General features: G+C 38.3%; 1 protein-coding gene across 3 annotated transcripts in view; it reads right to left on the bottom strand.

The window, feature by feature from the left end:
* LOC114641309 (olfactory receptor 10A2-like) overlaps nt 1-8,934 on the bottom strand; it is a 342,696-nt gene that overhangs the window by 152,132 nt on the left and 181,630 nt on the right. The gene's annotated exons all lie outside the window — the stretch shown is intronic.

Raw genomic sequence — 8,934 nt, forward strand, 5'->3', positions numbered from 1 at the left:
GAGATGAAATAAAAAGGAAGTTAACATAAAAAATAAACAAACAAGATTAGGCAATAGCATTATACAGTGTGTAACAAAGAAAAAGGAAAGGTTGGATGGCCAGGAGGACAGAAGAAACAAGCAAGCAAAAAAACTCCACTTAGACTCGAGAAAAAAACAAAATCTGCAGGGGCTCCAAGGCCAAAAGACGTCACTGGGCAATCTACCTAACACAGATGTCCTAAATTAGTCCTCATGGTTTTCAAGCTTTACATGGAAGACTTTGATGATGATGGTCATGTAGACATACGGGACACCCACCATTCAATCCATAAACACAGGGGGCAGCATGGTGCATTGATCAGCTGTTGGTGGCATAGATTGCTACCACAGAAGGACCAGAAAAGACAACAGAAAATATTAGAGATAAGTATGGATTGCAGAACCCAAAGGAAAGTTATAATTCAATGCTCATATAGTCTACAAAAGACTTTTTAAAATCATTGGTTTTTAACAATTTTTAAATTATTCTACAGTATTAGCCTAGAGAATGTCTTTTGGTAAAATATTCCAAATTTTAGGTGCATAACAGCAAAAGGTTGCCTCAACACTTCTTTTAAGGTAGACTCTTGGAATTATAAGCATACCTTCAGTTGAAAATCTAAGGTTACGACTTGGAGTTTAAGGAGACAAGCATTCCAAAATATAGGACAGAGCAAGTTTATTTAAGGCTTTACAAACCATTAGTAATATTTTAAAGTCAAGTCTAAATCACATGGGTAACCAATGTAACGACGCTAAGACTGGTGTGATATGCTCAGATTTTCTTTGTCTAGTTAAGATTCTTCTTGCAGCATGCTGCGCTAACTGTAACCGATTGATGTCTTTCTTAGGTAGTCCTGTTAGGAGTGCATTACAGTAATTTAGTCGACGAAAAACAAAAGTGTGAATTAATTTGTCAGTGTTTTGTAAAGTTATAAGAGGTCTGACTTTTGCTATATTCCTTTAGTGAAAAAATGCAGTCCTAGTAATCTGATTAATATGTGATTTGTGATCTCCGCCTCAATATTTTACACAATCCCTATGTTGACATTGCTTTAGTGCAGGAAACTCACTTCACGGCGACAAACATTAGACGCTGCAAAACTAGATATTACCGGATCACTGCTTCCCGGTCTGCTTCTACTGAAATCTTTGGAGTACTTATTCACATTAGAAAGAATGTACAGGTGAAGGTTACTGCAGTGGGTGGTGATGATAACGGCCATTGTTGTTACCTACAGTATGCACAGAGTTTGAAGAATAGAAAATTGTGTTTATAGGCATTTATGCACCCACTCAGTATCAAGGGTCTTTCCAACCTAAACTACGCTCCAAGTTGGCTCAGTGGAGGATCCTGGAATCCTGAGGGAGGCTACAAAAGGCTGTTTCCAAGACTGTTCCATTTCTTTTTAATCACATGTTAAATTCTGAAAAAATAAAAACATTGCTGAAATTGATTCCCGGCTTTCTTGCCCCCACTTACTAGATAAAAAAAATAAAATTGCAACTGTTAGGGCTCAGATAAATTCAGTCTTCTTACAAGAACCAGTATTTCAGCTCCATCAGACTGGGGCTTGCTATTATGCCTCTTTGGCTAAGCCCAGTACGTTCCAGGCCGTCAGTACTATCAGGACTGAGTCTGGCTCAATTACTAATGACCCAAAACATATTCCTAGTTTTTCAAATACTACTCAGATTAAGTGACTGTGACCAAATCCCCCAGTGTCTCCTCATCTTTTCTAGATTCACTGAATTTGCCCCATTTTTCAGATATGGAGGAGCTAAAAGAAAAACTGGGCACTACGAATAAAGGCAAAGCACCAGGCATCTATGGCTTTCCACCTGGTTTCATTTAAGGATTTCGGGAAAAGCTTTCCCTACCTCTTTACCAAATGATGAATGCTGCCATTTCCTCACAGTATCTAACTGTTACAGTTCACACCACAGTCATCACATTTTAATTAAAATAAGGCAAAGACCCTCCCGATGATAGAATAACAGGCTTTTATCTCTCTCTCTCTCTCTCTCTCTCTCATTATTACATATATATATATCTATATATATAAAATCCCTATGTGCGTCCAGGTGTCCATGTGTGGGTGTCTTCTGGTGAAGTGCGCATGCGCGGGGCACGGTGCGACCCGCGATAGTACTGTCAGAGAAAGTTAGAGGCATTTTACGGAAATACAAACCAGTATTACTGCGAGAGGAAATTAAAGGTACACAATACAGTGACGCATATTACAGCCACATACAAGCCAGTATTACTGTCAGAGGAGATTAAAGGCATATTACCGACGCGCACGCCTGTATTACCGCCAGAGAAAATTAAAGGTATATTACGGACGTATATTACGGACGTACAAGACGGTATCCTTCAATAAGGGCGCGCACAAAAAGGCGAGTCTCAAAAGGACGACCTCAATTGGGCGCAGCGAATAAAGGCGTGCGTAAATAAAGATCTGCACCTGTTGCCCTTCACATATTCCAGAGCCATTTGAACTAAATTATCTACGCGCCCTTATTGAATAGAGCCGTACAAGACAGTATTACTGTCACAGAAAATTAAAGACACAAAATACACGGCGGCAGCCCACGAAGAACGGTCGGCTCAGCAAGTAAACATCAACAAAAGAAAGGCTGAAAGAAAGAAAAATACGACCAACATAAAGAATGAGGTCAAAGTCCCTTGCCATTTAATATAGACTGTTCCTACTAATGTTTATGCACTACTGTTCTAGCGCCCGTTATTGTAACGGGCTAAATGACTAGTATATATATAATCCAACATCTGTCTGTCTGTCTGCTTGTCACAAGAGAACTACTTAACAGATTTGAAATGATGTCAATGTATGAAATTAATTATTTGAACTCCACACTTCTACCACTTAACACCTCCTCCTGTTCTAGTAGTTACCCCACATTTGCCCCCACTACTAACCGATTCAAGTAATTAGGTATTTCAGTCAGGGTCAAACATCCCATTGTCCTTTCAGTCGTGGCTGGCCACAGTAACAATGAATATTGTCCCCAGAGGCAATTTTGTCAGCTCCATGATTCCATTGCCTCCTCTTTCCTTTTGGTTTGAGGTTCTTTCTCTGCTCTCCAATTTTATCTGGACTTGCCACAAGACCCAGATGGAAGCATGGTGTTCTAATTCGAGATCGGTGTAACATGAGGGAGTGTCATTGATTGATTTAGGATTGAATCACTGGTAGATTAAAATGGAACTAACAACCCCAAAAATCCTTTTTAATTCCAGGTTGTACTACAACAAAACAGGACAAACACCAGTGAGAATGAATACAGTACTTTTGCAAGGCATCGTATGTGGTGTCTATGCGTAGGTAAGTTTGTTTTATTTTAGGTAGTAATGTGACTTATTCAGGGAAAAGAGATGAGCCCAGAAAAAACCCATACAGACATGAATACACTGCAAACAATCCATACGCAAACACCAGGAAAAAAAATTGCAAAGAAATCTGCTAATGGGGTAAACAAAATTTACTTCACAAGATTTCTTAAAATAAGCTAAATATACGAATGTCTTGATAATTCAAAGAAAAGCCAAGCAAAATGACACCTTTTATTGGCTAACTAGAAAGATTACAATATGCAAGCTTTCGAGGAAACTCAGGCCCCTTCTTCAGGCAGTTGCCTCGAAAGCTTGCATATTGTACATCTTCTTCATAATTCAATAAATCTTACAATAAGGAGAACAAGATTGAATGGCTTAATACAGAAACTTTTCACTTGTTCAGATTTTATTTTTTGCAGTGCATACCATGCACACTCCTCCTGGGCACAGGAACTGTGGGGCAGTAGTATTGACCACTGTGCTATATTGCCACCCTAAAATCAGTAATATGTGACAATGTGCAAATGAAGTATTGAACCTGCTCTTTCAGTTGTGAGGTTCCAGAGAAGCAAAGCAAAACTCTTGCCCCCCACCATATTCATGCAGATCATATGGTGGCTTTTCAAACCTGCTTAGTCCAATTCGGGTGTCAGCAAGTAGACATGTACAGCGACAGCATTTATAGGCACATTTCTTTAATGGTTCATCCCAGGTCTCACTCACACCCATCTGATAGTCCCACTCTAATTTGGAGGTTGCATCAAGGTTATTATATTTTAATATTAATTTTTATTTTTATATTCTTTCTGACCTTGCATGGAAATTCAGTTTAGTTTTAGTTTTCCTTCACTGTGCATTTTTAGTTTTAATTTAGTTTTTATTTTACAAAGACCCTTATACTTTATTTATATATATATTATTTTCAGTTTTAGTTTTATAATTGTGGTACTGTTAACACTAGAATTACCAGAGCCTATGAAAAAACTCGTAGATCTGTCCCACCTTAAATCGCTTCTAAAATCCGTTCGCACCTCTCCGCCATCATCTTTTGTTTTCTAAATGTGCAGATAAAGATAAGCTGCAAGCAGCCGGCTATTCCATCCCTGCACCGACTTAGAACGTGCACGAACTTCTCCCAGCTCATGCCTTGATTGATTATCTGCACATAGAAGCTCTCCCTGGTTTAATGAAAACACTTGAGCTCTTAAATTAGAGTGTCGAAAACTGGAGCGCAGATGGAGAACAACAAAGCTACATGTCTTTCAAATTGCATGGACAGAGAGTGTTAATAAATATAAAAAAGCCCTCTTTAAAATTCGCTCAGAATACTATTCTACATTAATAGATAACAATAATAAAAATCCTCAGGTACTGTTTAGAACAGTGGCTAAATTAACAAATGGAAATTCTGATCAACAGTGCAAAATACCAACAGATATTAGCAGTACAGACTTTATGAACTTTTTCAATGAGAAAATTAAAAACATAAGATCCCAGATCTCTGCATCACACTACAAACCAAATACTAGCTTAGCAGACCCTGCCTCACATTGCATTCAGCACTTTAGTAATTTTAATCCTGTAACTGAGCAGGAAGTCTTAAACTTTAATTTCTAAAATGAAGCCCACTACTTGTTCCCTAGATCCAGTGCCAACAAAACTAGTAAAAAGTGCAATGAATGTTCTTGCAGCACCTATTCTAAATATTATCAGTAGTTCATTATTGCATGGCACAGTACCTGATACACTAAAAGTGTCAGTCATTAAACCATTACTTAAAAAGTCAGACCTAGACCCACACATACTAAATAATTATAGGCCTATTTCAAATCTACCGTTTCTCTCCAAAATACTAGAAAAAGTAGTCGCCAATCAGCTTCAGTCACACCTTACGCATTACAATTTATTTGAGAAATTCCAGTCTGGTTTTCGCACTGGTCATAGTACAGAAACGGCACTAATGCGGGTTGTAAACAACATTCTGATATCCTCCGATGAATGAAACTCCACTGTAATTATGTTGTTGGACTTAAGTGCAGCATTTGACACCATCGACCATTCTATTTTACTACACAGGCTAGAAAATGATGTTGGGCTTACAGGCACCATGCTCGCTTGGTTTAGTTCTTATTTATCAAATCAATTCCAATATGTACAGAAATGTGCTGGCAGTACTCCATCATTATACACAGAAGTTCAATATGGTGTCCCGCAGGGCTCAGTACTGGGACCTTTACTGTTTTCACTTTACATGCTTCCACTGGGATCTATCATTAGGAAATATAATGTTAATTTTCACTCGTATGCAGATGACACCCAGTTATACCTTTTCATTTAAATCAGATGAAGTTTCTCCGATGTGGTCTTTAATTAGTTGTGTTAGCGAATTAAAGGAGTGGATGAATGAGAACTAGTTGTCTTTAAATACAGATAAAACAGAGATGTTAATTGTTGGAGGGAATGACACTGATCACAACAATATTTTGTCATCATTTAAATCAGTTGGAATCCCAATTAATTTTACTGAATCAGCCCGCAATCTAGGAGTTATCTTTGACTCTAGCATGTCATTTAAAGCGCATATTACAAAGTTGTTCAAAACATGTTTCTTCCATCTTAAAAATGTTAGGAAATTAAAGTGCTTTCTAAATAAACAGGATTCTGAGAAATTAATTCAGGCATTTATCTCTAGTAGGATTGACTACTGCAATGCAGTGTTCACTGGATGTTCAAACTGTTCTTTATACAGCCTACAGTTAATACAAAATGCGGATGCAAGAATTATTACAAGAACAAGAAAATACGAACACATAACTCCAGTTCTTAAATCCTTACACTGGCTCCCGGTTAAGTTCAGGGCAGATTTCAAAATCCTTCTTTTAACATATAAAGCATTAAATGGCCGAGGTCCGGCTTACTTGTCTGAACTTATCATGACTTACAAACCAGAGCGCACATTAAGATATCAAGATGCTGGTCTGCTTATGGTTCCAAGGATTAATAAAATAACAATGGGAGGTCGAGCTTTTAGTTACAGGGCCCCTAAACTGTGGCATGGTCTGCCTGCTACTATAAGAGATGCCCCTTCGGTCTCAGCTTTTAAATCCCGGCTGAAGACTCACTACTTCAGTTTAGCATATCCTGACTAGAGCTGCTGATTAACTGTACAGACTGCATCACTGTTGTTAGTCATTAGCACTAAAACATAAGTAACATGATAGTTATAATTGGATACTAACCCTCACCTATTCTGTTTCTCTTCTCGGTACTCAAATGTGGCACTTGGAGCCATGGCCCACCTGCCAAGTTGTTTTGCCTGCCTAAGGTAAAGTCATCCCTGATGGAGGATCGCAGGAATCGTGAGAAAGAGGGGTCCTTTCATCGGATTGGCTGGCCCACCACTGTTTCAGCCGTGGAATGGCCAAATGGGGGAGGCAGCTTGATGGATGAGGTCTCCAGGAGTCTAAAATTAGCCAAATCTTACTATGTCATATCATCTACTGTTAAATTCTGCTCCGTACTTCTAAAAAATTTTTAATTTTTTATTGAGGATTTGTTCTGTGTATTGTATTGTATTGACTCCCATCTTTTGACACCCACTGCACGCCCAACCTACCTTGAAAGGGGTCTCTCTTTGAACTGCCTTTCCCAAGTTTTCTCCCATTTTTTCCCTACTAGGTTTTTTTTGGGAGTTTTTTCCTTGTCTTCTTAGAGAGTCAAGGCTGGGGGGCTGTCAAGAGGCAGGGCCTGTTAAAGCCCATTGCTGCACTTCCTGTGTGATTTTGGGCTATACAAAAATAAACTGTATTGTATTGTATTGTATCTGGGAGTGAAGTGGAGTTTTAGAGTGGAAATAATAGATCGTTATTTGGAACACACGCATTTCATATTATAGTAGTAAATGACAAAATGTAGGCATAAACTATATAATGTATGAAGCCTGAATATCAAAGAAACATTTTCACAAAAGGTACAAATATAACAGAACAAGTGTGCTTTTATTCAGAAATATAACTGCAGAAAAAAAAGCCACCTTAGTGTGCGACATTGGCACTCATTTACTATGACTGTCGCCATAGCGCAACAGTATCAGTTGCTGACTGGGAATCAAAAGGTCATGAGTTCGATCCTGTACGATTCTCTTTTGAGAAGTGAACTGCTCTTATTTTTACTATTTTAGAATAAAAAGATACCTTTGATTTCAGTCTGTAACAGCCGGTGTAATTTATGATATTTGTAAAGGTTAGCTTTGTTTTTGTTTTTTTTTATTCACTTTTCATTCTCTCAGTCGCGTTCAGGATCCTTACCTACCCCATTTGACACTGATATTTTCACATAAAGATGCGCTATAGCTCTGCAGTGTATCACCATACATACGACTGCATGTTTTTTTTCCCCCAATCTTGCCAGTCCCCACATGTTACTGTATGCTGTTTCTTTTGTACTCCAGGACATGCAGAGGAAAGCATAGTAAAGAGCAATAACTTCAGCGCTATATGCAATCATCAGACACTCCCCATCTGACACTGCTGTTTTCACATAAATACGTGCTATAGCTAACCCAAGGAGCGCCCTTCCTACATTTACGACATGTGTACTTGTTGTAGTGTACACACCTCTCTGTGCTATAGTTTCTATTACACTGAAGAAGCACCTGTAATTTGCAGCTCTATTCATTATCTCAAAACACCATGCACATTCACAGTAATTCCCAGTTATGTCCACCACTCACACCCATGCCCACAACCATACAGAACTGATTCCACATCAGAGAATTTCCAGTTCCAGCATAATTTCACACCCGATCTGACGCTGTTCGTTTTTAAATAATATTGCATTTATATATATATATATATATATATATATATATATATATATATATATATTGTCTTTCTTTCAGGTGTGTAATAGAAACCACAGCATAGAGAGAAGTGAGTACATTGTAACAGGCACACACGTTGTAAATGTAGGAAAGATGATCCTTGCGTGTGTGTGAACAGTTAACATTTGAATCTGATGATTGCATATAGCGATGTCTTATTCAATGCGCTTATTCAGTGCGCACAAGAACATGCAGGTGGACAGTTGCTGTGTGCTACAGCATGCTGGCGGTGATCGACGCACATTTTCAAAAAGAAAGAGACAAATATATGTGAGGTTTTGATAAAATCATTTTATGACGCGAATAGTACCAATCAGAAAACATCGTCGAAGTAATGCAATATTATTTGAAAACGAGCAGTGTCAGATTGGGTGTGATTTATACTGGCGCTGTTACTCAGAGTCAGATCAGAAGCTGAATAAGCTGAAAAAGCTCCTGTTCTGATTCTAAGTAAAAAAGCATGAATTAATCAACAGAAATAAACGCGATCGACATTTTAAACTTAACGATTTACAGTGCATACCAATTTATAAATTTTATGTCCATTTGAGGATACAAAGAAAAAAAAAAACACTTCCTCCCCAGCGGGGAATCGAACTAAGTTAAGTCATGGCAGGGCTGCTGTGCTCTGAGTCAGCAAATCTTAGCGTTGCGCCACGGAAGGTGTTGTGTC

This window comes from Erpetoichthys calabaricus, chromosome 4 (assembly GCF_900747795.2).
Source record: "Erpetoichthys calabaricus chromosome 4, fErpCal1.3, whole genome shotgun sequence".
In the NCBI taxonomy this organism is placed as follows: Eukaryota; Metazoa; Chordata; class Cladistia; order Polypteriformes; family Polypteridae; genus Erpetoichthys; species Erpetoichthys calabaricus.